Source organism: Canis aureus, chromosome 6 (assembly GCF_053574225.1).
Source record: "Canis aureus isolate CA01 chromosome 6, VMU_Caureus_v.1.0, whole genome shotgun sequence".
Lineage (NCBI taxonomy): Eukaryota > Metazoa > Chordata > Mammalia > Carnivora > Canidae > Canis > Canis aureus.
The window spans coordinates 3,520,456-3,545,476 of record NC_135616.1 but is presented as its reverse complement, the minus strand read 5'-3'; the positions used below and the strand labels follow the sequence as shown (position 1 = coordinate 3,545,476).

Sequence of the window (25,021 nt, the reverse complement as noted above, 5' to 3'; positions counted from 1 at the left end):
AACAAGGATGTGCACTTTTATAACCATAGGACCGTTATCAAAATTAAGAGAATTGACATTGATATGATCCTGTTTTGTAACCTACAGATATTACTCAAATTTCACCAATTTTCTCAGTAATAATATAGTGAAATTATAGTAATAATAATAATAATAATAATAATAATAGTGATAACTCTGGTCAATAATTCAATCCAGGATCAAGCACTACCTTTAATTTCCATTTTTCCTTTACTGTATACCCATTCCTCGACCCTCCTTTCTATCATGACATTGACCAGACATTAATTTTGTGGAGTGCCCTCACTGTGGCTCACCTGATGTGTTGTAACCAGATGCCATTAGTGCTTTGGCAGCAAAAGCACAGGAGTGAGTTGTGTCCTTCCTAGTGCATCATGGGCGTTAACAGTGAGTCTCTTGGTGAAGGTGGAGGCTGCTGCCCTTTTCCCCTTTGCAATTCCTAAGTATGTTCTAGCAATGTTTTTGAGATTGTATAAATATCTTGTTCTTATCAAAACTTCCACACTCTAATTTTAGCAGACCAATAAAGTTTATCTGCAATAAATATTTAAGATGGTAAGCTGTTATGAACTTTTTTTACTATTTCTAAATACTACAATGAAAACCAAATAGGATGTAGATCATGATGCTGCCTTTCACATGATGAAAAGTGCATCATTCTTTGCTCTTAATCATAAAAGCGTGTAGAGGGACCTCTGGTCTACACCAACACACCAAGAAATCCAGGCTGGAGCCACAAGACAACTCTTCCCTCAAGTGCTTTTCCTTACAGAAGATGCATTTTAAGGGCTGCAAAGTAAGGCAACGTGTTGTTGTTTTTTTTAATTCCTGATACATTTTAAAGGTTACCAAGTGAGGCACCTTACCTTTTTAATTCCTTGAGTAAGATGTCATTGAAACTTCAGATCCTTTGAAAGTGTGAGATTTTTGTTGTCAAGGTTCACCTCAAATCTTGATATATTGGGAATTTGTCACCTGGCTTACCAAAGCAAAAGTTCACTTCAAAGGACACTTGTTCTTTTCAGGAGGATATGATGTTAAAAATACTTTAGCATTAAAGCGTGTTGTCCTTATCATTGCTAACTTTATGTAATTGTGAGAGAAAACATCTTGAACTTTACAGCTCTCTCTCAGAAAATGGTGGAAGGAGCGGACAAATAGGCTATTCTTTTGTGACATTAAGACTTGAATGAGTTGACAAATGTGGTTTGTGAGAAAGGTACACTGAGGTTTTAAGAAGCAGAATTATGAATTTACTCCTGAAAAGATTCCTTTAAAATACTGGCTTTTAAATTTTTTTAGTTTTGTATGAGGACATCATCCAGAATGTGTGGGGGTTTTTCCACATCTCCTAAAATAACCCTGTACCTTTTTTCTGCCTTTATTATAGCATTTAGATTAAATTAAATTGCCTTTATGCATAACATTTTCACTACACAAAGCAGTTTCATTTTTCAAGTTGTATTTGTGGACTTTTGGAATAGGAAATATTTGTATACGGCACAAAATCCAGAAGATATAAAAGAGTGAAAAGTCTCTCGCTCCTGCCCCCAGATACCCAGTCTCACACCCAGAGACAACCCGTATGGCATCAAATTGACTCAGGGCCCTCAGGAACCAATCCTTTTGACGTTTTTTTTATCTCCTAGTGAGTAGTCAGTTGTAAAACACAATTGCAGTTCATCTTATCAGTATGGAGAAAATATCTAGCCTGAATTGCCAAGGAAATGTTTTTGAAATAAAATTTAACAGTAAAGATTTAACATTAAATTGTAAGGAAACTGTCTTGGTGCTTAGACAAAATGCCAGAGTACTTGATTATGAAAATATAGGAAGATTTTATGAGGCATCCATCAAATATCTATGTTTTAAAGTGTAGAAGCTATGGCCTTCATGCCTCTACGGGGAACCTTACAGTGTACAGTTAACCCTAGCGGAACACCTGGAGGGCATTTGACCTTCAAGTTCTGCGTGACTTACAACCTGTCAGAGCATTTGGCAGGTCTTTGGGGCTCTTTCTCTGACCCTTTAGAGTCGCACCACATGCCCTTTCTCATGTGAGTTTCCCATTCATTCTCTACCCATCCTATAGTATTCCTTCTTAGCTTTAGGACACTCTGTCTCTCCTACACTTTCCAACCCTGGAAATTCTGCACAAGGAAAAACTCCTGGTTCCTTCCCATGTGACAAGTTGACCTCCATTTGCACATTATATGATGTCCCTTCTTCCCTCCAGTTCTTGGTTTACCACCTGCAAAACCTGCCTGCCATCTTTTTCTTCCTCTACTTGAACAACCAAGATTCCCCCAAACACAGTTGGGTGCTGTCTATTTGTCCTTCTCTAAATACTGATTTGCCAAAGGTCCGTCTTGAGCTCTTGGTAAGCACTCAGCTAACGCTGAGTGATTAAAATAAGTAAAGAAAGGAGTTATTTGATCCCTTTAAGTTCCTCCAATTAACAAGACTTAACCTCACTCAGAAAGCAAATCGTGTGTCATGATTTCAAATGTTTACCTATCCTTTTTACTTAAAGCTCTTGTGATCACGTTGTGTTTTGCCAATAAATATGCATTTACTAGGAAGAGGAAGCATCTCTTCCTTGCTCTCCATGGCATTTGCCCCAGAGGTGTGCTCAGAAATGTGTGCTAAAGTCATCCAAAGGTAATTGCCATGGGCTCAGCACTGTACTTAGGACCGTGCATTACAGATGGTTACACAAAGACTTCTAGGCTCAGGACATGATGGCTTAGCAAAGAAACAAGATGTATGTACAGCCATCTAGAAATATGTGCTATAGAATTAATGAACAACACAGGGTAGTGTACTGTAATGCTACCTCACATGGGATAGACTAGAGAATTGTGTAGTCACTCAGAGGAGAAGATTCCTAAGGACAACAGGGCTCAGACCCAGGGCTTCGTGGTCACACCGATGCAGTGGGGCTCCTGGGAAAGTAGTGCTTTCATCAGCAGAGCAGTGAGAGCAAAGGACCATAATAGGAAGAATCAGCTGAACGGAAGTTGAGGTGGGTGTTGAAGGAGATGGAGAGTTAGGGAGGCGGGATGTAGGGTGCCAATCCAATTAGAACACTTTTTATTCATTGTATTTAAAAAAATGACATACTACGGCTTTGGAACACGGCTACTGGGCGACTGAACAAGAGAACACAGGCTGGAGAAGATAATGGTGATCTGAGGACTCACGTGAACGTGCCTGGTCAGGAAGCACATCCCCATCATAAAATCAAGATCCATTTGCCAGAGTAGCTGCTCCACTGTCCTTGGGGACTCTAGGAGCCGTGAACTTGACTGAACCCCAGGTGTACCCATGGTCTACAGACTTGGGTCCATGGTGTTCAGAAAAAGAGACCATCATCCTCTAGCTTAAATAGTGAAGTCACAGTTGTGGTGGTCCACTTATTACACATGCACATAATTATTCAGTGTTTAAAAAGTGTTAGTAGTAAAAACCATGTTTGGGCTAGTTGTATTTTTTTCATTCTAGAAAGCACATAAATACAGGAAAAGAAAAGATAAATAAAAATAATTCCATTGGAACTTGCTCATCCCACATTGAGGTGAAACGAACCTTACCAAAATCTTGTTTATCCGATGTATTTATCCACATACACTTGTAAAACACTCACACGCATACACATACATGGAGGCTGAATACTGCACAAAGTATTATGTAAGTTATGAACATTGTTTTAAACATATTACACTTAGTTCAATGATTATGCCTCAGCAATATCTAAAAAGAATGAAAGATGTTATCATAGCAAAAACTACTTTTACGTTTATTTCTGGAAAAGGAAAACAGGCACTTTCTCTTTATTTTTCTTCCCCTACTACCATCTATCCATCAGATAAGAGAGCAATGTTTGGTTTCAAAAATGAGTTTTACCACCCATGATTCTTGATTGGATCCTAGAACCATCTGCAATTTTGGTCAAATGAGTATTTGTAGAAAAACAAAAATTGCTACTTGTGTTTTTGTTTTTATCAAAAATAATGTCAGCAATTTTATGGAGTCATTATCAGGTTTCATTTATTTTTATCTACAACAGTGTATTCATTACACTAAACCATACCTTTGGTGAGAATATGGTTGATTTCAGAAATTGTTCGGAGAGCCCTCAAGCTTTCTTTTCTTACCCAATCTCCTAAATTTTGACATTATCTAAATGTACTATTGCTTTGCGTTTTAAATGATGACATATCATTTCAAAGTACTAGGTTTTGCATTTCTTTAGGTTTTTTTAAATAGTTCTTAAACCATTATATTTTTGTTTGTTTTTGCTAAACTGTATAATCACCTACCCAAGAAACAAAAAGGCACCAACTGGCATCTGCTTGAAAGAATTAAATCAATAAAGATTATCATCAGTGTTTCCTATTTTTTTTAATGTTTCCTATTTTTACTGTTAAAAAGTTATTAATTAGTACATCCCATCATCACGTGAATTTCTCGAATTTACTAGAAGATATTATCTTACAAATGAACCATTGTCAGTTTTCTTACAGATGAACCATTGTCAGTTTTATCCGAATAGACATTCGGTTCAATTCTTCAAGAATGATTACCTGATATGTGGCAGGAACCGTGTTAAGCATTGGAAATACCAGGGTGAATTTTTGTGTACCCAGAAGGAGTAACAGGGTGCACAGGGCTTAAATAAATAAGCAGGACACATTGAGATGTGTTGTCCATGCAGAGCAAGGTGGGATTAGCCTGTGAGGGAGCATTTGGTGGCACTATCCCAGGGAAGGTGAGGCTCAGAACAGACTTTGAAGAATGAATGAGTTTGGCGGGTCGACCAGGGATGCAGGGCAGTGCAGCCAGAGCAGCACCATGTACAAATTATGATACATCCAAGGAGCCCTTCTCACAACTGGAATTCAGAAAGAGAGTCTGACTCTGCAGACATATCTAAGCCTGGTGAGACATGCTTAGAGTCATGGCTCTCTTGAAGCTAATTTTTAGGTAGACTTTTATACTTACTCCAATGTATGAATGCTATGGTAGAAACAAATTAAAAACAGCTATACAGGTAGTAGAAAAGAATTACAGAAAATTTAGAAAATGTATGAATTTCAATAAAAGGATGGCTTTAAATGGTCAAAGTTGATTTCATTGAGGATAAAATTGAAACTACTTTGTCTCTAAGCTAAATTATTATTCATCCTTTTCTTGTGGTTTTCATGACCTAGAAATTTGGGAGAGTAAATTCTGAAGAGTGTCTGCTTCAAGTAGTTGTCTGTTCTGCCCACTACTCTTGTCCCAGTTGATCACAGGTCATATGCAGTTGATGTCTTCACCACATTTTGACCACGCCTCCTTCCCTACTCTGTTGTGGTGGCTTCTCCTTGATTCGTAGCATTTCAGTTGCAAGTGAACTTAAGTGTGTCCAGTCTAGACTTAAGTGTAGACTTACTTTATAGATGAGCAAGATGTGACAGCAGAACCTTAGGAGACTTATCTAGGGTCATCCAGATGTCTTGACCCAGAAGTCAAGACAGGACTAGAACACAGTCTCCTAATTCCTCATTCAGTTCCCTTCTCATATTTTTCATTCTCATCTCATCATTTTCATTCTCATCCTCTCATTCAGCTCTCTTCTCATGATTTTCATTAAATGAAAGATGTGCATTTATACAGAAAACTTTTATTCTCTATTAGGTTGAATAATAAGAAATTACCAGTGGGACTACATCAAACTAAAAAGGTTTTACTTAGCAAAGGAAACCATCAACAAAATAAAACATTTCAACAAAATGAAAAGGCAACTGACTGCAGGGAAGAAGATATTTGCAACTGATACAACTGATAAGGGGTTAATATCCTGAATATATAAAGAATTCACACAACTCAACAAACAAAAAAAATTAATTAAAAAATGGACAGAGATTTTGAATAGACATTTCTCCAAAGACATACAGATAGCCAAAACCACAAGAAAAGATGCTAGATATGACTCATCATCAGGGAAATACAAATCAAAACCCCAAGGACGGGGATCCCTGGGTGGCGCAGCGGTTTGGCACCTGCCTTTGGCCCAGGGTGCGATCCTGGAGACCTGGGATCAAATCCCACATCGGACTCCCGGTGCATGGAACCTGCTTCTCCCTCTACCTATGTCTCTGCCTCTCTCTCTCTCTCTCTCTCTCTCTCTCTCTCTGTGACTATCATAAATAAAAAACAAAACAAAACAAAAAAAAACCCAAGGATGTATCACCTCACACCTGTCAGAATGGCTATTATCAAAAAGACAAGGAATAACAAATGTTGGCAAGGATATAGATTAAATGGAACTCTCATGTGCTATTGACGGGAATACAAATTGGTACAGCCCCTGTGGAAAACAGTGTAGAGGGTCCTCAAAAAGTTAAAAGTTGATATTTCTCTCTCTCTCTCTCTCTCTCTCTATATATATATATATATATAATATCTATATCTATGTATTATTATATCTATAATAATTATAATTATATATATATTATATAGAGATATATTATATCTATATAATATATCTAGATATATTATATCTATATCTATATATTATCTCTCTATATATTATATATATTATATATTTCTATATAATATATATATCTATATAATCTCTATATCTCTCTAAATATATATCTATATATATCTATATATCTATATATCTATATATATCTCTATATTATTTATTTATTTATTTATTTATTTATTTATTTAGCAGTTCCACTTCTGGGTATTTATCCAAAGAAAACAAAACACTAATTCAAAAAAATATATGCATTGCCATGTTTTTGCAGTATCATTTACAATAGCGAAGCTATGGGAGCAACTCAAGCATGCATCAGTAGGTAAATGGATATGCAGTGGAATATTACTCAGCCATGAAAAAGCGTGAGATCTTGCCACTTGTGACAACATGGAGGGACCCAGAGGGTACTATGTTAACTGAAATAAATCATACAGGGAAAAGATAAATACCACCTGATTTCACTTATATGTGGAATCTAAAAGACAAAACAAACAAAACAGCAATAGAGTCCTAGATACAGAGGACATTCTGGTGGTTGCCAGAGTATAGAGGAGGGAGCTAGGGGGATGGAGGAAATAGGGTAAGGGGATCAAAAGGTACAAATGTCCAGTTATAAAATAAATAAGACATAGATTAAATAAAAAGAGAAATTGCTCAGATGTGGCCATTTTTTACCTACAATACACAGTTTCGTGTGGCTTAACCTTATGGATTGGGTACCACCTGCCACCTTCGGTCCCTTATGCCCCTGTTCCTGGGAGACAGCCTTGCATTCACACAGCAGGTCCTGGATGGGGACCACCATCGCTGGCCAGGCTGCAGCAGGGCAGGGCTCTTTCCTTCTTGTTCCAGAAGTCTCCCTCTCCCCTGCCTTTCTGCTTCACTCTGGTCAGAACCGTCTACGTGCCCCTCCTTATCACCTGTTTCCTCTGAGGTGCTTCTCCTCACATCCTTGGCCTCTTCACACGTCTGGGCAGAAGCCTTCCAAGGAGCCATCTCCTGTGAGAGTTTCACCGCCTGCGAGGTGACAGGTGGCAAATCCTGTTCTCCGGCCCCTCACAGCCCCTTGCCTGCATGTCCCACTTCCACATCCTGAGCTGTTTAATCCGTGCTGCTTCAGTGCTTGTTGGGTCGAAGTTACACAGTCTGAGTGGCCAAGGACATGAGGTGTTTGCTTGTTTCCGGTCATAACGAGAACTTCAAGCAGTCCTTTTAAAGCACTGTGTGTGTGGTGACCTGGAAGAGGCTCCGTGTGTGTTGGAGGTGGGAGGTAAGAAGGTTGGTGCTCTGGGCAGCCAGTCTCTGAATTAGTTCCCTTAGTTGGCATCCTTTCTTCAGACTCTTTTTTGAAAAGAAAGGAAGCAAAATAGTGCCAGAAATTTAATAATAATAGCTTTACATATGTAGTCATATTAAAACAGTTGTATCTGAGTCATTTTAGTGACTAGAAGAGAGCTTGCTTAACATTATAGACATGCTTGCCTCATCTCTGCCATCTACTATATAACCTTGGGTAAGATATCTCTATGCTCAGTTTTCTCATCTGCAAAATGGGGATAAAATCATAATAATGCTTATCTCCTGATGGAAATTAAATACACTAATGCATCTCAGTGCTTGGCACTGTTCCTGGCACCCTGTAAATATCCAATAAATGTTAGCTACTATCTAAGTGCCTTTCTTTTTTAAAAGACCTTATTTATTTATTCACGAGTGACAGAAAGAGAGAGGCAGAGACACAGGCAGAGGGAGAAGCAGGCTCCTTGCTGGGAGCCCAATGTGAGACTTGATCCCAGGACCCCAGGATCACGACCTGAGCTACCCCGGCATCCCTCTAAATGTCTTTCTTGTGACACTATTAAATGTATATTTACTGCCTTTTTAGGTTTTGCCAAGTGCTGTAGCTCTAGAAACTTTACTTATGGACTTTGCTGTCAGATACATGTGTGCCAGAAACATGCAGAGGACTGTTGCTCACGGGAGAGCAACAGTGGGAGGACTCCCCCACTCCCCAGAGAGGCAGTGCAGTGCTTGGGATCCTCACAGAATTCCTGAGACCATCAGGGCCCTTGGGAGCTGGGAGCTGGGGAGCTGCCACTGACGTGGGATGGCACCTGTGCCTCCTGGCTGTCAGATGCCCGTGCTGTGCAGGCTGCCCAGTACTTGGGGGGCATGGCGCTGGGGCAAGCCTGGCTCTGAATAAAACTCTGGTGTTTGCAAGGGACCCTCTCTCTTCTGTAGCTTTTCAAGACTTGGGGTTGCTTGGGAAGAGTTAAAAATACTATCTTCTGCAGAAAATGTTTTCACCTGGCATAAATTATATAATTTAGATAAAATATAAAGAAAAATCAAATTGGAATTTTAAAATGCATAAGACTATCAAAAACATTTTTTTCATCTGGGTTTTGGGTTTGTTTTTTTGTTTGTTTTTTTGGTGATGTCGGTAAATGGAGTCGATAGCAATGAAAATAGTGGGTGACATTCACACAATTCTTCATGCCAAGTGCTGCCTGGGCAAGGGGGAGGTATTCCCAGCAGCGTTCTGGGGTGGGCACTGTTGCCCTCATTTCGCACATGAGGAAGCACGAGCACCGAGAAGCAGCTGACGCGCCCAGGGTCCTGGAGCTGGCAAGCATGTGGCTCAGGATGGGAGCCCAGGGGGTCGGACTCCAGAACCTGCTATGTCGCCTTCCTGGGCTCAGGGACCAGTGGTCCATACCACACTCTGAGCAAGCCTGATTTCAGCAGCAGGGTGTGACTTGGGCAGGTCACTCACCATCATCATTTTGATCTTTGTTTTTAGGGTTCAGGTCAGTGGAAATTGCTGATTCATTTGTATGTCTCAGATAAGAAATAGTCAGTCTATGAGTGCAGTTCTATATCTGGCTATATGATCGTCAACCTGAGGGTGAGTGGGGTTGGCCTGGCTGGGGCCAGCTTTCAGCTCCTCATCCGAGAGATGATAGCTCTTCCCACAGCAGAGGCCTGGCTGCCATCTCTCAAAAGAGCCCGGAGTGTAGGCAGAGAGTTCCTGCTGAACCTGCCCTCAACTGTGACTTCTTTCCGATTCCCAACCACTAAAGGCAAACCTAATACCTTGAAGGAATTGCCCTGGATCATTGCCCAACTCTGAGGGAGGGACGAATAACCAACTGCTGGCACTCACTGCACATGAGGGTGAAGAGGGGACCAGGCTGGTTTTGTTCCAAGTCCCTGTGCTTGTCTATACTCATACAAGCTCTCATTTATGAAAATATCTTTTAGCCATTGGTTTGGGTATTATCGAATTCTTAGCTCTGCAACACATACCATTCTAAGGTTTTACGTGGATTATCTCATTTCACAGACACACAAATGCATGTACACACACACACACACACACATACACACCCCTATGAAGTGGCTCCCATTACAAACCCCATGAAGTGGATGAAGAGGTGGATTAACTAGCCCACACTCTATGCCATAATACCAAAGGGTCTAGCTACAAGTGAAATAACTAAGCCTTTATCAGATTAAAAATTAAGAAGGGGCAGACAAAAGTACTATGAACAACAAGGAAAAAGACAGAAATGAGTGGAACACATGCACAAGAACTCAAAAAGCAATCCTCTGAGGCATTCTATGTGGGGACCACACATTCTGTGTGGGTGTCACTTGTCCACATCACAAATACAGTGATTGATGCTCATAATTTATATCCTATGTCTTTAAGAAGCAAGAAGTGACATACCAGATTTTCAAGAAGGCAAGGATGTATGGACTGTTTCAGAAAGATTCCTAATCAAAAGTCATTGATATGGGAAAATTTTTGCTGAAAAAGTTAAACCCAAGAAGTGTCTAGAAATCTTTGATTTAGATTGATAGACTCTCTAGATTCTTGCTAACTGTTGATTTACCTAGGACTTAACTGTGATAGTTAATGCCTAGAGAGAAGAGTCTGGAGGGAAGTGACTTATAGTCTGTCCATCCATTGTCATGGTCCAGTGATGCCTAAAAATAAGCAGCTTCAGTTTCTAGAATTGCTCTTTTTTCAGTAGGATATTGCACATTTTTCAATACAATTCTGCAGGATTCACATTTTTGCTGATACTTGACTCATTAGCCACTTTTCTTGTTCTTAATTTCAGCTACCCATGTTGCTCTTTTGGTTTCTCCAGCTACTCTTGTTTTGATTATACAAAATGTTATTTTTAGATGATAACAACCCTATTTCAATTAGCACATTAGAAAAAGAGAATTCCGTATTCTTGAGAAAAGAAGTTTTTATGTAAAAAGCATGTTAATGAAGACAGGGTTCAAATCTTGTAAGGGTTCACATACATCTTTCTGATTTGTGTAACAATGAGAGATAACTTCTAAATAAGATTTTAACACTTAAAAATACTACAATCTTCATTCTTTGGCTTTTTTGAAAACTTTAAAGTAATTTTTTTGAAAATTTACTTTCTGTTCATCATGAAGATTTGTTACTGGGTCAAGTGCTGTAGGTTTGCTTTGTCATTTGTCAAATTTCTTTCACTGTTATACTAATAGTCATTTGTGCATAAGAGGAGGGCACTCCAGGAATGAAACCTCAAAACTAAATAAATCATAAAAGCCTAAAGATTGTGTCAAAATAAAAAGCCATTCACTTTTCCTCAACATTAGGAATCAGAAGGCCAAATGCATTTTTTACACTCTCCTTTCCTTTGGTCCTCTTGTGAAAACTCAGTTTATGATGGGCATTAAGTTCAGAGAACGCTGGAGTAACGTCACAGATCAGGAGCAAGGATCCCAGGGCAAAGGTGCTCAAATTCACAGCCCGACTAGAAAGGACAGCTCCTCCTTCTGGGACCAGTATTCTTACTGTTCATCTGTCAGATGACACAGAATCAGTGAGAATTTCTCATTTTAAGGTACAGTGAACCATACAGCTTAAAATCACATTAAATTCCCTGCTACCCCAACCGACCTGCTTCAGGAGCTCTGTTCATACTGTGCCTTCTGTGCCTGTGAAGTCCTGATACTATTTCATTTCTCTGTACCATGTGTTCAGAATACAGCAAACTTTGTCACAAGAGGGAAGGAACGTAAATAAAGAGATATATTAATCCAAGCAATGTGTTCATTTAAACGCTACAGTTGGATTGCAAAAAATATGCTCATGAAAAGCGTCTTCAAATCTCTTTTTTTAAGATTTTATTTATTTATTCATGAAAGACACACACACAGAGAGAGAGAGGCAGAGACACAGGCAGAGGGAGAAGCAGGCTTCATGCCGGGAGCCTGATGTAAGATTCGATCCTGGGACTCCAGGATCAGCCCTGAGCTGAAGGCAGGCACTAAAACGCTGAGCCATCCAGGGATCCCCAGCATCTTCAAATCTTAATAAGGATGACGAGATAAGAGAAGAACCTATTGTTCTGGCTGTAATATAATTAGCACTTGGAATTTTTTTTACTGAATGCCTTTCTTCATGCTCTTCTTTGCAAGTTGTCTAATCAAAATCCAGTAGGCAAGCTAGATGGGCAGCTACCTATGTGGTGAAGGCTGCTAAGCATTTCAGCCTTCCCCAAAGGGCAGACACTCACCCAGTACTCACCACCCGCTTAGGGCTACAGACATGTGTGCTCACATAATCCTCACAACACCCAAGCTGCGGAGACTCATGGTGTCTCATCTTCTACATGAAGGGACTGCAATGCAGAGATGAAGGCCACACAACTAGTCAGTGGTGGGTTCAGGTCCAGAGTCTGGCTCTGAGGTCTACCCTTTACATGCCCTCACACCGCTGCCTCTGAGTGCCAGAGTCTACACCTGCCTACCAGCTTGTCTGGCACCTAAGATTCCCATTACTGCCTTGCTTCCCACAGGTAGCTGACTGTGTTGCCTCCAAACACATGCTATTCGGGGAGGGACCCTCACAATCACCCATGACGTAACACAGTGAGTAGTGACCAGTGAGGCAGGGGGAAGAGCAGCTGTCTGATTACCTGCCATCAGAGTTGAAAAGTATTATATGGTTTTTTGACCCATACTTGGAACAGATGAACATAGATCAATATCAAAGAAGAGTTAAATTCTCTAGAATATCTGAATCCTCTGTGGTTGTATAGACAAGGTTCCTTTTGTGTCCAAATTAAATCCCATTTAGTTTTCTTAGTTTCAGTTATTTCTTCAAAAATGCTGCTAACTGCAGACCAAGTGAACATCCCCTATATCATTATGCAAGTCTTTGGAGCCTGGAGTCACATCTGCAGAGGCAGGATGATGTGACAGGGACTGTAGGAAGAGACTTAGCTTCTCTTCCCCTCAGAACTAGAGATGAAACCTTGGGAAATATCACTCAATAGCTGGGGGTTTTGTTGCATCATCTATAAAAATGGATGCTGAGCAAGATGATCTCTGAAAGGACGATTCAGCTCAGAGAACCAGTGGAATTTTAACAAAGGTCCCGTTTAAGTAATGCAATGGGTACACAGGTGAAAATTCATATAGGAGGTCAAAATCCCTTTTCTCAAGAACCTATTTTTAGGTTCCCATCATGGATCAGGAGATACATTGACTGTGACTATTGAAAGAACTAGAAATAGGGTATAGATGTCATGGAGGGACCCACTCTTCCTAGCCCTGTAACCGTGGCATTGGTGAAGTGGAGACAGACATGCTGTGGGTTGGAGAATGGGTCTCACGGTGTTGCCAAGTGTAGCAAGAAATTACAAGCAATGGTTAGGATGGAAGCAAACTTCTTGTTTCCCAAATCCATCCCTTTCTAATAGTTTGCCATGACATCCAAAATTTCCATTATTAAAAAAAAAAAAAACAACAAAAAACAAAAAACAAAAAAAAAAAAACAAAATTTCCATTATTAGGTCTCTTCCCATAGGTTTACAAGTGTGTGGTATCCATATGATGACTCATTATTGCCCTTGACATATATACAGTGAGATTGATTGGTGGACGTTGGATGGAATAAGTCACTTGATGAAGTGCCTAGAGATCAGTGAGCAAACTGTCTTGCAGGGAATGACCTGCTGGCAGGAGCCTGTGTAGCAGGGGCTCAACTTCCTATAGCAGCCTGAAAAGGGGAAATTACCTGGAATAATAGGGCATTCTTTCAGGCTAGTCTGTCAATAATCAGATCTAATAGCCACTCAGTTTATTTTTGGAGCAAAAATCCAAGTAGATGAAAATGGAAGCATACGAATGACTGGATCATTCATTCCGTCAAGTAGAATTTCCTGAACACCCCTAAGTGAAGTCTAGGGACAGCCCCTGGCCCAAAGGACAGTTCATCAACCAAACTTTTGCTGAAAGTCAGCCATTTTCACTTGAATGCTTTTACAGTTTTATTCACTTCCTGCATCCCATTGGAAACATTTAATTGTACAGTCACCAACAGAAATCAAAGCGGAAAGTATCAACCAGAGATTCTTTTTCCACTCACTTGAAGAATCCTGCAGCTTACTGCACCAGTTGAGAGAAGTCTTTAATAATGTTGTTGTTGGAATACATGCACCACTAGAGCATGGATCGTTGGCTCATTTAGTGCCTTTTTATAGCATTTGGTTGCATAGTCTTATTCTTTCTTAGGGTCTCAGGTGGTTTGTGTTACATTTCTTGGTTGTAGCATAAAAAATATCTCTGAAAAGTTTCTATTTTTAGTTTTTTACACTTGTTTGCATGTGCTGTTACACACAGTTAATCTACAGGGACTTGAAACCATCTCTGAAGTTGAGGGATTTCTGCTTAGTCACATTCCTGCTCTCTGTCCAGGGGTTTAGCCTGGTGACCTGCTTTTATCTATTTGAGTCCTAACACATAAGGCCTTCCTTCAGAGCACATATCTAAAATGTTTTATTATGCCCCTTAAACCTAAAAAAGGATATGTTTTTGTCAAATTTTATATGTGCTAACTCTGGCTCTTCAAGTATTTTAAAGCCTTTAAAAAAATAAATAAATACAGAGTGCCTCGGTGGCTCAGTTGGTTAAGCATCTGACTTCAGCTCAGGTCATGATCCCAGGGTCCTGGGATCAAGTCCTGCATCAGGCTTCCTGCTCGGCAGAGAGCCTGTTTCTCCCTCTCCCTCTACCCTTTCCCCTGCTTGTGCTCTCTTGCTCGCTCTCTCTATCTCTCTATCAAATAAATAAATAAAATCTTTAAAAATAAAAAATAAAATAATAAAATAAATAGTTACAGTTACGTTGCAGTAAACTCTTTAGCTCCTTAAAGTAAAAATATTTTAGCTCTATAGAAGATAGGTCCTGTATCCAAACAGTTTTTCAAAATTATTCCAGTCAACCCCAGTGAGGTGTGATACAATAGAATGAGCTAAAAATTAAAAAGATGTAAGTCAGATTTTGGCCAGACACAGCCTCGTAGCCAACTTGCCTTTGAATTTTTCCATCTGTGCAATGGGGACAATAATACCTAATTCATGGAGTTAATCTAAATGAATTAGATAGATCCCGTGCATGAAAAAGCTTGGTGAATTAAATAAAGGGGGGGGGGGGCAGGCAGCCCGGGTGGCCCAGCGGTTTAGCACTGCCTTCAGCCCAGGGTGTGATCCTGGAGACCAGGGATCGAGTCCCACGTCGGGCTCCCTGCATGAAGCGTGCTTCTCCCTCTGCCTGTGTCTCTGCCTCTCTCTCTCCTCTCTGTGTATTCTCATGAATAAATAAATAAAATCTTAAAAAAATACCATAAGTATAAATTATTACTCTTATTACCATTGGCCAAGTTCAAATGCTAGAACCAGAAAGGAGCTTGAATTATAATAAAACTGAGCAGGAAACACAGGGACTTTGAGTACACATTCCTGACAGCTCCACACCCAACCAGAAGCCTAAGTTTTCTCCGAGGGGTGAATGACTGATAAGGGACTGCTAACCAGTCTCCCTACCTATGTTGTCTTTGCATCTGAACCGACTCAGAACGTGTGGCTATAGGATTGATATTCTAACAGTTATATTTTACATATCAACCAGTGAATGACTGAAACTTATGAGTGATTTTTAGGGCTATTTCAAAGTAAGACTTTGGGATAGGAGGGCCATTTGGCTATGACACGTGTCACACCATTAATGGCCACAGTTGATTTTGCTGATCAGCCTGGGCAGGTGGTGTCCCCTTCCTCCCTCACTGCTCCACATGCATCCCTCCTCATCAAAGAGGATGACCTTCCCCGATAGAGGAGGACTGTTCTTTGGTCAAGAATATACAAGTAGATGGGACGCCTGGGTGGCTCAAGCGGTTGAGCATCTGCCTTTAGCTCAGGGCGTGATCCTGGAGTCCTGTGATTGAGTCCTGAGTCGGGCTCCCTGCATGGAGCCTTCTTCTCTCTCTGCCTCTCTCTCTCTCTCTCTCTCTCTCTCTCTCTCTGCCTCTCATGAATAAATAAATAAAATCTTAAAAAAAAAGAATATACAAGTAGCTGTGCTCCTCTGCCAGAACCTCCAAACAAGCGCTCAAATTAAGGCTTTCAGAGTAAGGAAAATGCATTTTCTTTTTCCTTATCGACAGGTACTCTTACGTGCATCTCTTCAACATGCCGAATCTGTGGTCCCTATAAATAAAGCGTTCCCCAACTTATCCATAAAAAATTGGACTTAAAAACACCTAACCCTTGAACGACAGCAGTGAACACATCCAGATTCCTTTGTGTCACCCAAGCCAGAGAGCCCAGCCTGGGGCTGAGAGAGCCTAGTGTCCACCTCTTAAAGATGCAGAATTTCTGAAGTTGCCACGTATCTTATAATAGATAGGCACAGTTAATGTTATAGCATTCTCCTCCCATACACCCCCAGGCCCCCAAAAGTCTATTACTAAAACAGTAGAACACTAAGAATGAAGAAAATACTACTTTTTGTGAAAAATTAAACATCAGATTGCTTCGAAAAAAAAGAAGAGAGCAGTTGTAAACATTCCCATGGCTAATTGCATAATTCTTTTAAAAACATCATTTTACATAATGAACAGATTACTGAGTTCTTTGAAGATAAATCTTGTCTTTTGTGAGGATGCTAAATTACTTTGTGATTTATATATCGTTTATCATTTATACATATGCTTTACATGTGTTATACTTGTAATGAAAAGGGCTGAAAAAAATGAAAAAAAAGAAAAGAAAAGGGCTGAAAAGCTGTATTTGTTAAGCAACATGGATAGGAAATTATGAATTGCACAAAATAGAATCATTAAGCTACTTTGTCTTTGTTTATTCTGCCATTTTTAAGGAAATGCTACTGCTGGAGGGCAGGAATTTCAATGGATTTCAAAAATCATATTTGTTTTAATAAATAAGTGTTGTCATTAGGAATATGTAACAGGAAACGTGTTCAAGAATATTCATAGTGGTACTGTTTTTAAGAACAAAAGACTGGAAATAACCCAAATGCCCACTAGCAGGACAACGAATGCATAATATGTGGAATAGCCACGCAATGGAGTACATGGCAGTGAGATCAAATGAATGACACCTACACCATCACAGATGGATGGATCTCAGTATCTTAAAGTTGAATGAAAAACTGCAGTGTTGAAAGGTTCTATATAATACAATACCGTTCTGGAAAGTTCAGAAACAAGCAAAACTAAATATCGTATTGTTTCAGTATACATATATTTGGGCTAACATTTTTTAAAAGAGGAGAGAATGGTCATCACACTCTTAAGAGTAGTGGAGAGGAAGCAGAGAAAGGGCATATGGAAGAGCACCTGGGTAAATGTCAGTTATTGATCCTGTCTAGTGTGAGGGATGGGAAGGGGCTTGTGGTGTTCATTTTATTATTTAAAAAAAATAAATAATAAGATAAAACAAAAGGAGATCATGTGAGGATAAGTGATAATGTGTCATTAACCAGTAGCTATTCATCTGCAGTCCACATTAAAAAGAAATTCAAAGTTTGTTTTATTGACATTTTTTGCGTTTCGTATCCTCTCTTAAAAGAAAATTTTACATAGATGATATTGAAGGGGCTATGTGAGCATACTGCACAATAAAGAGAATCATAAATCTCAGGAATTTTGTTTGAGGTTTGTATTTACTGTGATAGATGACAGGGCTTTAAGATACGGAGGGTATTACATGCATGAGAACAGACTCTGATTATGCAGAAGATGTAGTAGAAAATCAATCAGTATTTGTAAAAGTACTTTTTAAAGATTTTTATTTATATATTCATGAGAGACACGGAGAGAGAGAGGCAGAGACATAGGTAGAGGGAGAAACAGGCTCCCCGCGGGTACCCTAATGCGGGCTCGATCCAAGGACCCTGGGATCACAACTGGAGCCAAAGGCAGACACTCAACTGCTGAGCCACCCAGGGGTCCCTGTAAAAGTAATTAACTATCGTTCTAGTAAATAACTATTGTAAATTTCATATCACCTTCTAGCAGTCATTCTTGGACTTTATCAGACTCTAAGTCCAGAGATGAATGCCTCTCCCATTTCTTTTTCACGCTGAATATAATCCAAATTATTTTAAAAGTAATTTAAACTTTCAACATTCAACAGAAATGGGTGTGGAGAGAAGGCTGTTCCCTGGAGCTAGGCTGCCTGAGTTCAGAGCCCAGCTCTGCTCTTCCAAGGGGCAGCATCTCACTCAGTATGCCTCAGTCTGTTCCTCTTGAAAATGGACATGATAGTGCCTACTTCACAGAGTTGCAGTGTGGATTAAATGAGTTAATACACGTGAAAGATTACGCTCAGTATTTGCACGTTCTAAGTACGCCATATTAGCTATACAGAAGATAAACTTTTAAGTCAAACTTTTGTTATGTGTTTGCAAAACCATAATATTCTACTGATCTCAGAGTAACTCCATCAATACACATAACTGGGGCCACCCCTTTTTTAATGAATGCATTCTCTAGACCAACACTGACCAAATACAGAACATAGAAATCTCACGTGAGCCATCAATGCAAACCACATAATTTTACATTTTCTAGTAGCCATGTTTTTAAAATGTAAAAAGAAACAAGTGAAATTTAATAATGTATTTTACTTAAAATATATACAAAATATTACTTTGATGTGCAATTTCTAGAAATTGTTAATGAAATGTGGGCAAAGAGAATAAGGACTTCTTAACTAGCCTCAGCCTTGGAGTTACTGACTGACATAGGGCCAGGTGAGAAGCACCATTTGATTTTTTTGTTTGTTTGTTTCGTTTTGTTTTTTTAAAGATTTTATTTATTTATTCATGAGAGACACACACACACAGAGAGAGAGGCAGAGACACAGGCAGAGGGAGAAGCAGGCTCCATGCAGGGAGCCCGATGTGGGACTTGATCCTGGGTCTCCAGGATCATGCCCTGGGCCGAAGGTGGCACTAAACCGCTAAGCCACCGGGGCTGCCCGAGAAGCACCAATTGTAGCTGTTTGTTGTGCTTCTCTGAGCCCCACTGTACCCGCAGAGCATGGAGGGTGTTGTGAAGGGTAGCCCATGTTGGGTGGTGTTCACTTAGGAGTAGGCACCTGGGCCTGGTAGCCATACTTCCTTCTCAAGGGGCCAGGCACACTCATTTTTGCCCTCCAAGTGCTGACAAGGACCTCTTACTCTTGTAGAACTTTCTCTGCAACACTTTTCTTTCTTCAGGTGAGTGGGTGAGGTGTCCAGCCAAATGGGCATGACAGCTGCTGCTGTCACCCAGCTGCTGCTTCTCAGTTCTTATGCCATTCCCATGGCCCAGCGTTGGGACTGAATCCAACCACATGGCCCTTTCCCACGTTCATGGGTGGTGTTGCCAACAGCCGTGTTCTCGTGAGACCCTACCTCACCACACAGTAGTTATTGAAAGCTGCAATAAGCCTAATGCTGTGTTTTTCAATATATTCTTCTCAATGCCTTTGCTCAAAAACAGCCACATGATTGTGTATTGCTAGAGCAGAGACAGACTGAGTAATTTTGTTCTTTTCATTTTCTTTGATGCATGCACTTTTTTAGAGCATTTAGTAATTCACTGAAAACATACAGATTAGCATTTTACATCTGAGCCAAGAAACTGGGTTCTGGTCTCTGTGTGTTTAAAAGGACTATATTATGAATCTGAAGGGGATATACGGGGGAGTGGGGAAGTCTTTTACAGCCTCAGTGGAATTGGGAGAGGAAGAAAAGCAAGTACCTGATTTCTGAACCTTAAAGGAACTTACTGTGCATGTTCTGTTGAATTCTGAGGAAGCTGCGCAGGCCTGGGTGTCCTGTACATGAAGGAGTCAGAAAAGTGGGAGGAAATAACATGATTCATGGTGTACAAAGAAGTCAAGTTTAGAAAAGGGGGATAAACAAGAGGCATTACTCAGTCACTACTATTTAAAACTGAGAACCAGAAGACAGCACAATAATGTTTGAGGAGAGAAAGTTCCAGATATTGTAGCATTTTTAGTTCCTCCAAAGTCAAGAATTACTGTGATTCATGCTCTTTGTCAAGCCCCACACTCAGGTCCCGTCTCTATCAGCCATTTGAAATCTTACCCCTGCTTCACGCCAGTGAAGTCTGCTGGACAGTTTTTCTAAGACGTGCCCCAGTGGAATTCGGACCTTAAGTCTAGAAAGCTGAAAGGTGAAAGAGTCCATGAAAACGGACACAAAGCTTGGGCAGGTAGGTGCACCTGCTTTCTGCCCACCGGTGGTGCCAGCCTTCTGGGAAACTCTGGAAACACAGGGTGGCTGCCCACACAGCAGGTGGAGTAGGGCTGCTCTGCGGTGAGCTGGAGGGCCTGGGCCCGACACACAAGTGGAACAAATGGCAAATATACATCACAAAGGTCTCCCGGTGTGAGGGAGCGGGATGCTGGAGCACTCTGGAATTGCCAGCACTGGTAGCCCAGAAGGGAGCACTTCTCCCCGGGCTCTGAGCGAGGACCCACCCACCCCCTGCAGGCCATGACCCTCCAAAACCCTTCGTCCAGGAAAGCACCCCATCTAGCCTGTCTAAGGGTTTTGTTTTTTTCTCCCTTTAGCATACAATTCATCAGCTTAAGTAAAATAGGCAGTGCGGGTGAATTTAAAAGTGAACTGCATTGTTTGGGTTTTGTTTTTTCGCAGTTTAGGAATTGGGTCCGAGTGGGTGTATGTGAGGCCCGAAGGGGTCCTTCTGAGCAGAGCCCTGGTTTTGTTCCCAGCCTCCAGCAAAGTCTCAAATGTGGCCTTGGCTCTCAATGGGTTACAGCGCCAGCTCAGCTCTGTGTCAAGCTGTTATTGAAGATCTTTAAAGATTTCCACCCACCTTCCTCCCACTCCCCTGGCAAGTGAAAGACGTTTGAATTCCTCTCTCAAGGGAGAAAATTATTAAAGTGAAAGAAAATGACTTGTTCCCTGTTCTAAAAAGGAGAGAGAAGCAAAGTGGGTCCTGCCCTCCCTTATTATTCCTTACCTGTGAAGGATGTTCTTAGAAACAGGGTGAAGAATTCTGGCCCTCAGCAATCAGAGAAGGGGAAGCTTAGTCCTTCTGGCTCGTGTGTGCTTTTCTAGCTTATAATTCAGGATCCTAAAGCCTAGGACCCATTCTGCTACAGAGTACGTGCTCCCCTGGAGGGGATACCTGTGATGGCAAGATTGTGTCCCCGCAGGGCAGCTCACACCCAGACCCCAGATGGCTGAAATATAGAGAAGGATTTGTAAAGGGAGTAGAAACTCAGCTTGCTCTTCCCATCCCTTTGAGCACTAGAACTTCCACCAAAAAGAAATCCATTTGGAGGAAAGGGGTTCTGAATGAGAAATCGTGTTTTCGTAATGATTCTTTCCATGTGACTAAGGAAGTGTAGTGGACAGATGTTCACAAATTTCCACTTAAATCGTTTTATATTTTAAGAACATCATTTCTTAATTCCTCTGTTAATTCAACCCGCTTTACTACATCCCCAAGCTAACAAAACGATACATCCTATGTTCATTGTGCACCAGCAGAGGTCAAGAAATTGAGTTAGAGGCTTGGAGGGTTATGAAAAAGATTTTTTTTAATAATCTCTGTTCTAGGGCTTATGGTCTAATAAGGAAGATAAGACCAGCATTCACAAGAAGCTAAAGACCAAGAGACCATAGCGTTTAACTAGGTCCTAGTTTAAATCAGCTCTACTTCCCATGACCAAATAAAAAGGACCATAGACGCTGACAGTGGCAAAAGTCTATTCTGTACAAACTTCAGAACAGTGCATTTCTATGTCTAAGATGTATACATGTTAGAACTAAAGTCTCTGCTAATTAACATCACTTTTTTGGCAACAGCTCTTGTGCCTGAAAGCAACGATATGATATTCAGGAAGATGGGCTGAAGCTGTTCTCAACATTTACCGCACCATCTAATTTTATCATTAGTGACTTTTTGCAACATTGACATAAGATATGGATATAGAACATTTCAGACTTTGGCACCATTTGACAGCCATCATTTAACTCATCAGTGTTCATCCTGGTTGGATGATTCCCTGTATTTGAGGTCTAGCCACCTGGGTGAATTTTACTTCCCTCATGAAGTTTCCACGTGTCTTTAGTGGATCGTGGGCAGCCTGCACTAGATTGGCTTGAGAACAAGGAAAGACACAGAGTGGATTTCAGTGCCTGGTCTCTGACACTGCCAGTTTCCCACTTCCTTCTGCAAATTTCCCTTCTTTATTTCTTTCTGTCCCCATTAAATTAATCCTCAATCAAAACCACGGCCATTCCCACAATCAGGCCTTTGAGACCTTAGGGAGCCCTACCAACCTCTCAGCCACGAGGCCAGGGCCTTAGTCCCAATCATACTGCACTCCAGAATCCTCTGGGGAGCTCTGAACACGCGATTCCTAAGCCTGCCCTCCGAGATTGTGGTTCAGGAATTCTTGGGGAAAGGTTTGAGGAATCTATTTTAAAAGCTCACCCCCCAAAAAAATTTAAAAAATAAATAAATAAATAAATAAAAGCTCACCCCCTTTTAAAAGGGGGGTTTTTGCTGCCCCCTCAGGCTGTAGTGATGGCAGAGCAGGATGTGGCTCTCCAGGGTTTAGTCAGGCCCGGCTGTGCTGGAGAATGTTCCAAAGAGGGGCGCCTGGGGGGCTCAGGGGTTGAGCAACTGCCTCTGGCTTAGGGCGTGACCCCGGGGTCCCAGGATCGAGTCCTACATCGGCCATGGAGCCTGCTTCTCCCTCTGCCTGTGTCTCTGCCTCTCTCTGTGTCTCTCATGAAGAAATAAATAAAATCTTAAAAACAACAACACCAAAAAGGCAGTCCTTGCTTTCTCTGTGGGGACTGTTCATGGCCATAGTAAGAACTGCACTTCCCTATTACCCCTTCTCTATTTACGATTCAGAATAAATCTTGGTTCGTTCAAAGTCATCAAGGGTATTTTTGCTCAGAAACAGAACATCGATGTTAAATGTAAAGGATGGTTTAAAGGAGGACTTGAAGCCACAAGCCCTCCACCATCCCCGGGTCTCCAGCTGGGCTCCAGTTCCATGTCAAGGCCCTGGGCCTTCTGGAACTCTCGGCTGCAGGCCTAGGGACTTGGCCGTGGCTTTGGAATGCCCAGGAGTCAGTCAGGACCAACCCCAGGCGAAGCTGGAGTCTGTGACCCAATGGCCAGAAATGTTCTTTCACCGGGTGTTCAAGCCTGGAAGCTGTGAGTTGACAGAGAAGCTTTAAATGATGGTCGAAATTCTGGCAGCAGCAAGTGTCTCTAGGCGTGGAGCCTCTGAGTGGTAGGTTCCCACCGTGTTGGTGGTGCTTCCAGATGGTTTGCTGACCCACGTTGGGCCCGCCTGGGGGACTCCGGGTAGCGCCAGGTGAGCGCTCCTGTGAAGCAGATTGGTGGGAAGATTCTAGACAGATTCCCCACAGATCACATAACACAGTTTTGCTCTTATGGATTGAAAACATAAACAAAGACATCCGTTTTTGAGTGCATTTTTATTTTTTTTACTAAAGTACGCCATGTATCTCCTTCATCCCACTTACATTTTATCTCCACTTTTATCTTGGCATTTACCATCATAATTTGGAAACAAGCTTACACTGACACAGAGTTTCACATGCTATTTGTGCAAATCATGCTCGTCTGACTTTGAGTAATGAAAAGCTTAGACCCAGGAGCGGTAAAAAGTCCTGTTTGTGAAATGCTAGTGTAACAAGATGCAGTCTTGCATCTTGGTGACCCAGTGACCTTGCTGTATTTCAGAAAGAAAGTCTCAAAGTAAATACTTTCTTTGAAGTACCTCACAAATCTGATTAGTTGTGATATTTAGCAGGAGTTGGAGAAGGAAAGGCTCATTTGCAATATATATATTTATAAAAAATCAGGGGATCCCTGGGTGGCACAGCGGTTTGGCGCCTGCCTTTGGCCCAGGGCGCGATCCTGGAGACCTGGGATCGAATCCCACGTCGGGCTCCCGGTGCATGGAGCCTGCTTCTCCCTCTGCCTATGTCTCTGCCTCTCTCTCTCTCTCTCTCTCTCTCTCTGTGTGACTATCATAAATAAATAAAGAAAAAAAATATTTTAAAAAAATCAGAACAGTATGTTATACACCTGAAACCAGTATAATATTATATGTCAATTAAATGTCAAATAAATACGTAAGAAGGAACGCCTCAGGTCATTGGTATTGAAAAGAAGAAGAAAATTCTAGAAACCCAAGTTTAAGGCTTCAGTTTTCCAAGCCTCTCCAGTGGCCCAGGAATGGTGCTTTTATGTTAAAAGTAGTGAGAGGCCAGATGTATTCAAAGTAAATAAAGTCGAGGACTGGTTTCTGATAGTCTGAATATAAGTTACACAAGCCACTCCTCTGACAAGGAGCTAAGTGCTGGGTCTTGGGTGGGTGGGGGTATGATTTGTCTCCCTGGGACCTTGAGGCACCATTGCTGGGACAGGAGAATTCTCCAGGGCGTCCGCTAGTGCATCACGATTCCCCAACTTCCAACACTCTGACATCACTGCGTCCCTTGGGAGATGTTGTTTGTGATAGTGTGGCATTCACACTCGAGAGAGACCTCATTGTTCATGCAGATGCACCAAGAGTTTATTACATTGATTTTAACTTGGCAAGTCTTACCATTATGGTGGTGCTCAGGGGACACGATAGGTGTAGAAATGAATGTTAACACGTTCGGGTTTTGTGTCTAAGACCCCTTTGGCATTTAACAAAATGTTAAATTTTGTAGTTTACAGCCTGTTGATTTTTCTATCAAAATTATTTCAATGCTTAGTAGAAGAAATAATACTATGACTCAGAATGTGCAGAGCAAAATATCCTGATTTGGGGAGGCTGATGATCCCTCACAGAGCTGTCCCTTTGGTGGCTCTCCGAAGGAAAGCTCTGTGTTGAGAAGCTGGCATGGATTCGTTAGCCATTGCCAGCATCCTAATGAAGGTGTCCAAGAAAGTGATGCTGACACTCTAAAGAGATCTCCTGGCCACAGTTATTTTTAAATTCCCTGTCCATTTGTATCTATGTTGCCAGCCACAGTAGCAGGAACAGCTTGGTGTTTTTCTGTAGCCACAGCTCCCTT

At 41.2% G+C, this 25,021-nt stretch overlaps 1 protein-coding gene and 1 long non-coding RNA gene across 13 annotated transcripts in view; one reads left to right on the top strand and one right to left on the bottom strand.

Annotated features, from left to right (window-relative positions):
* Nucleotides 1-25,021, top strand: part of GNAL (G protein subunit alpha L) — a 145,515-nt gene that overhangs the window by 53,337 nt on the left and 67,157 nt on the right. The gene's annotated exons all lie outside the window — the stretch shown is intronic.
* On the bottom strand, nucleotides 7,093-20,232 carry LOC144315089 (uncharacterized). The gene is made up of 3 exons (XR_013380878.1): nucleotides 20,018-20,232; nucleotides 19,696-19,743; nucleotides 7,093-7,897 (listed from the first exon to the last, which is right to left on the bottom strand). It is a non-coding gene; the product is annotated as an uncharacterized LOC144315089 (long non-coding RNA).